This window comes from Nannospalax galili, unplaced genomic scaffold (assembly GCF_000622305.1).
Source record: "Nannospalax galili isolate Female #2095 unplaced genomic scaffold, S.galili_v1.0 scaffold142, whole genome shotgun sequence".
Classification (NCBI taxonomy): Eukaryota; Metazoa; Chordata; class Mammalia; order Rodentia; family Spalacidae; genus Nannospalax; species Nannospalax galili.
The window spans coordinates 1,060,316-1,066,315 of NW_008348793.1; the positions used below are offsets into that span (position 1 = coordinate 1,060,316).

Below are 6,000 nucleotides of genomic sequence, written 5' to 3' on the forward strand. Positions count from 1 at the left end.
ACCTATCCTTCCTTTGTTGAGTGGTAGTTTGTTTTTGTTTTTGCTGTTGTCCTAGATTGGCTTGTTTCAGACCAGGTAGGTATGAAGAGTTCATTGCCGAAGCCTTCAGATTCTCAGCACTGATTTTTGATTGAAGGGATGGGGTGATTCTATGCTGGTCCTGTGAGTAAGTTGGGCAATTATTACTAGGCCTATGAGTTTGGAGAGGGTGGTGGGGTGGGCGGGGTTCTGGCTACTTACCAGGCTAGTCAAAATCATGAGTGGGCATGACCCAAGCTATTCAAAATAGGGAGTGTGGAGATTGAGTTTGCATTTCTATAATTCAGTAAAGTTTCAGAAGGAATCAGAGCAAATCTGTGTTCAAAATCTGACTCTGTTTGATTTGGGGCTTTGTTTTGTTTGCAATACTTGGGAACAAACCCAAGGCCTCGACCATGCTAGGCACACACCCTGCCACTGATCCTGCATCATAGCAAATTGGTTAACTTCATTTAGCTGAGTCTATTCATCTATAAAATGAGACTAGAGACCATATTTACACAATAATTGTTTGATGAATAAATAAAATTGTAATAATAGCATCACCTGGAAAATAGTAAATTTTGGGTAGATAATAGCTGATAATATTATTAAAATTAGTGTTGTTAAAATGTAAAACCAAAATAAGAAATCTAAAGCTAAGATAAAGGGAGAAGAAAAGAACTCTGGCCTTTCCCCCACTCTTCAACTAGATTTTGTAACAAACTGGGCAACTTGATTGACATGTAAGAAGGAAGTAAGAGGGGTGTTTGGGGTATGGTTTAATGAAGTTTCAAACTCAATGGCAGATAGACCCAGTAGACCCAGGGGCCAAGTAAAAACCAGCCTCTCTGATCTCAAATGATTGCTGTTTAAGAGTAGACATCACAGTCATATGCCAATGGAGAATAATGATCTACAACATAAGCATCACATGAAATTTTGTTACACACTGCAAATGACATTGCAGGCAGCAGGGACCGATATACAATGTAGTTCCATCAGAGTACATCTTAGTGACATCATAGCCTCTTCATTCATGCAAGTACAGTCTCTAATTTTCTTTTTTTATGCTTTAAAATGCTTTAATACTAGGTTATAGCAATGGTTACAAAATTCAAGAGTTATTAAAACTCACATAAATCTTTTTGTCTCTCTTTATTTCTTTTTTTCTTTCTTTCTGCCTTCCTTCCTTTCTTTTTTATGGGGCTTTTGGCTACTCTAACATTTCCCCCTCTAAAGAGGTAACCCTAAAATCATTTAAAAATTAGATAGATAAAAGCTCTCAAATACTTTTGACATTTTTGGCCTTTGGAACAGAGTATGTTGCTAAGGGGCCCAAGGACATTGTGAATTTTAGCCAAGAGTCTGGCTACTTTTCTTTGGGGTCTTTTTACCTTAACTGCCTAGCCAATTACAGTCCATAATTTTCACAAGGAAATGGCCTAACATGTTTCTCAGAATATTCCCTGTTTTATATAGTTCATTGCTATATTTTTAAAATTGTTTATTTCTAATATTTTAAGGTACCTAGTCTGCATGAATAATGAACAGAAAGAATGAAAGGAAGGTTAGATCATGCCTCTAAAGCTCTATGGGTTATAGTGCTACAAACTATTTCATTCCCCATTCCCTTCCCACACCTCACAGATAACATACTCTTTGAAGGATAAACTTTATCATTGGCAGATGTATTAGTTACTTTTCTGTTGTTGTGATAGAAACATTATGACCAAGGGAACTTATAAGAGGAAGAGCTTATTTGGGCATATGGTTCCAGGGGAATCACAGTCCATCATTGTAGGGAGGCATGGTGGCAGGAGGTGACCTGAGCAGGAGCAGAACCCAGAGCACTCGCTTCTTCAAGCAGGCATAGGAAGGAAGTGAGTGACTGGAGATCAGGCAAGGCTTAAGAACTCTTTAAGCCCGCCCCCAGTGACATGCTTCCTCCAGCATGACCACATCTTCTAAGACCTCCCAAAACACCACCAACTACTGGGGAAAAATGTCCAAATGCTTGGAGCCTATGGGGGGCAGTCTCATTCAAACAACCATAAGCAGGTTTCTAGTAGTTAACTTTTCCATCAGAAAAAAAATGTGATATTACAATTACTGGTGGCCTTTCATAAACTGAATTACTATATTATTTTTAAACATTAGTAAATAGCATTATTCTTAAATTGTTACTGCTGTTTCTACACAAGTGAATGCTATGCTGTCTTATGAGTAGCAGGTGCTTTGGCAATCAATGGACCCTGTGTCCATTTCTACACAACCATTTAATAGCTTAAACTTGCCATACTCATCCAGTTTGCATAATCCACTGAGTTTCATCTAGAGATCACAGTGTTACTTCATAGTGATATTTCACAGAGGTGTTTTGCTACCTTTAGGCACAACAGAGCCTAATGACAGTGGGAATTATTATTCTGTTTCTTGCCACTGTAAGGAGAAATTCATCATTGGCTCATTACAATTACAGAGCTAAAAGCTTACGTGCTGAGCAATCACAATCCACAAAGAAATGGAGCCAGCAAAAAACAAGTTGTGATAGACCTTGAAGCACATACCAACATTAAGACAGAAAAAGAAATCTCCCCTGATTTTATTTGGGGCTCTGAATCCAGTAAATAGTTCATACATAATTGAAATCCTATCTATTTGGAAAAAGAAGTAAATGTTATTTATTTTTCAAATTAGAAGGTAAAAGAATTAAACCAAATTGAAGTGTTGCTAAGGCTTTGAGACATAAAACAAGTTAAGTATCACTACTAAGAACTGAATTTTATGTTAATACTTCTTTATTTTCTACTTAGGCATTGAACTTTTTCAGACTGAACTCAAAATGTGAAGAATTAAGCCATTGGATTTTACCTGCTTCATCAATATTTTTTGAGAGGAAAAAAATCAGACTGCATCCTCCTGTCCATCCAAATCTTACTAATTAAAGTTCCTTTTTGTTTTCTAAATGTCCTTCTCTAAATGACTTCAGCCCACAATGTTGATTAAAACAATCATCTTTATTTTTAAAAAAGATTTTACTTACTATTTTTATTTTATGTGTATGAGTGTGTTGCCTGCATATATGTAAGTAACCCTCTGTAATGCAATACCCACAGGGGTCAGAAGAGGATTTCAGATCTCCTGGAACTGGAGTTATAGATGTTAACTACCATGTGGGTGCTGGGAATTGAACCCAGGTCCTCTGTAAGAGCAGCCAGTGCTCTTAACCCCTGAGCCATCTCTTCAGCTCCAATCATGCTTGTAGGGAAGCTGCGGTCAAAATGGGGCCGACCGCCTCCGTGTGGGGAGGAGCTAAGCAATTGGATCAGGGACAAAAAATAAAAGTATAGGTAATTGGAGACTAACCAGGAGGAAAATGCGTGAACACCTCTTGATCACCATAGTAGTACACTGAAAGGAGCCTGCGTGCTCTATGTGACCTTTCACAGGATTGGAGGATAGGTTCCCGCCTATGCTAATGATGGTGGTTTTTGCCTTTATAAGCTTTGTAACACTTACAATAAACGAGTTCCTGCATGACTAAACTCCCTGCTGCATCTGAGAGTCTGGGGGAGGCAGGTGAATGGGCAAGCAGCGCACTTACCCCTCCTTGGCCCCCATCACTGAGCTCCACATCCTGCCTCGCTGGTGGGGCAGAGACTCGGCATTCTGGTGCCCTGGGTGAGGAACCTTTTACGGAGAAGTTCTCAGCCAAGACCAATTGCTCTCGGGGTAAGTAAGACCCTTAGCATGGGTAACGCAACTTCAGCAAAAAGTGACCCGGCCTTAAAGGCTCTTTGATATATGCTCAAGAGCCAAGGCTTGGAGCTATCTGATCAGACTGCACTTCAGGTCTGGGAGACGGTGACGTTTTTGGCGCCCTGGGTGCCTGCGGCCAATCTCTTCTCCTGGGATACCTGAGAGAGGGTAGAGAGGCTGGCAAGAGAGAGGGAGAAGCACTTTGGGACAGAGCCCCTTCTGGGGCTCTACCCCACGATGTTGGCCCTTAAGGGCACCTTCAGTACGGGAGATTCCCCTACCTCAGCATTGCCAAGAGACAGTGGGGGAGGGGAGGCAAAGGGCTCAAAGGAGAGGGAAGAGGAGCAAGACTCTGGGGCGTGGGAGCAGTTTGATGCAGAGCGAAAGGAACAACGCAGCACTGAAGGCCCCATGGGAGTGCTAGCCATGGGTGTTAAAGCTAGATTGACTATGGAGGCCAAGGAGGAGACTAAAGAGGCAGATGGGGTCAGTGAGAGAAATCGCCCTGGAGAAAGGGAGGGGGGGAGCAGCCCCCAGCCTATCGGTTGGGCAGTTCACATTAACCCCTCTGCTGGGACCATGACCCCAGATCACAGCAGGATAGACGAGGGGGGTGGCAGGGGGCAGGCGGAGAGGCCCCCTCTCCCCCCCCCATCCAAGGGAGCCCACATACACTGACACTTTTCCAGTGAGAGTGTGGATGGAAACCACCCCTGCCTGTAAGGCGTTCCCAGTCAACTTGGTTCCGGGACCACAGAGGCCAGCCGACTGGTATCCATGGAAACCTAAGGATCTTAAGGAGTTAAGGGCCGTGGTCCTCAGTGATGACCCAACTCTCCTTGGGCCGAGGCTTTGTTGGAAAACATAGCCCACCAGCCATGCATCCCTAGAGATTGGATGGATATGGCTAAGGCAGTCCTCCCTAGCAATCAGTTCATCAAATGGCTAGCCTTGTATAAAGAGGAGTGTAGAACCATAGCAGAGAAAAATCATGGAGCAAACCTACAGATCCCCCTTTCCTATGGGCCACTGACAGGGACTGCTGATGCCTATTCCACTGGGGTACAACAGGCAGCTTTGCCTGCCCTGTACCGGGACCAGGTGAGGCAAGCAGGCCTTGCAGCCTGGAAGAAGCTCAATGAAGGGCCATGGGATATTCCTCTTGTGGGGCTGAGGCAAAAGGCAAGTGAGCCCCTTGCAGACTTTGTAGACAGAGTAGAGAAGAGCCTTGTCAGGAAATTGCCCCCCGGACCTCTGAGGGACGAGTTCACCAGATTAATGGTGTGGGAAGGTATGAATAGCAATCATCAGGCCACCTGCTCAGGCTTGAGGCAGGCCTCAGTCAGCCGCTGGATTGTAGCCTCCCAAGGTGTAGGAACTCATAGCCAACAGACACAGGCACTAACCACCACTCTGCAGGCCCAGACCGCCTCCCTGGCTGATGCCCTGACCCAGGTGCTCATGGCGCTGGAGGTGGGGGTAGAGATGCCCGAGCCAATAGAGAGGAGAAAAAAGGAGTGCTTTAAATGTGGCAAGACAGGACATTTTAAGAGGGACTGCCCAGAGGCAGAGCCCCTTGGACCCTTGGTGGAAGGGGGGGGCCTGAGAGCCCAACAAACCCACACCCCCCTGCCCCCATTGCAGTAAGGGGTTCCACTGGAAAAAGGATTGCAGGTCGAGGTTTGACTTAGCAGACAGACCTTTAAACTAGTTACGGGGCGGCCTCTAGCCCTGTTACCCAAAGGAGGAAAGATGGAATCACAGGCTCACTGGATGGTCCCAATACACCCAGGAATGAGGCCCAAAATGCATATTTTTATAGCAGGTAAAAGATTTTTTTGCTTAGTGGACACCAGGGTGGATCTTACGATCCTTCAAAAGGAGGAAGTACCCACGACATGGCCGCTACAGGCCGGCCCTAAAGTGTTGGGGGTAGGGCGACTTTCAAGGTCAGAGGAGGTAAAGGGATTGGTAAAGTGGAGAGACGCAGATGGGGCAGAAGGGGAGATACAGCCGCTAGTGGTCGAGGGCCTCCAATCCAATCTCATGGACCAGGATATCCTGAGCCAGATGGACTCTGTGCAAACTACAGAAAATAAGGCCTTTTATGATGATCTCTTAGAGCATGAGGAAGCCAATCACATGCCACAAAGGGTTGAAGGGGTTAAGGAGCAGGATTTTTTCCTATTTTCATAATTACAGGGGAGAGCTCAACAAGAT

At 44.7% G+C, this 6,000-nt stretch overlaps 1 long non-coding RNA gene across 2 annotated transcripts in view; it reads left to right on the forward strand.

The window, feature by feature from the left end:
• LOC115072507 overlaps positions 1 to 3,009 on the forward strand; it is a 30,012-nt gene extending 27,003 nt beyond the window's left edge. For both annotated transcript variants that reach the window (XR_003851562.1, XR_003851563.1), the window contains exon 3: positions 2,835 to 3,009. This is a non-coding gene — a long non-coding RNA (uncharacterized LOC115072507). The remainder of the gene's footprint in view (positions 1 to 2,834) is intronic.
• The last annotated feature ends 2,991 nt before the right edge of the window (positions 3,010 to 6,000 follow it).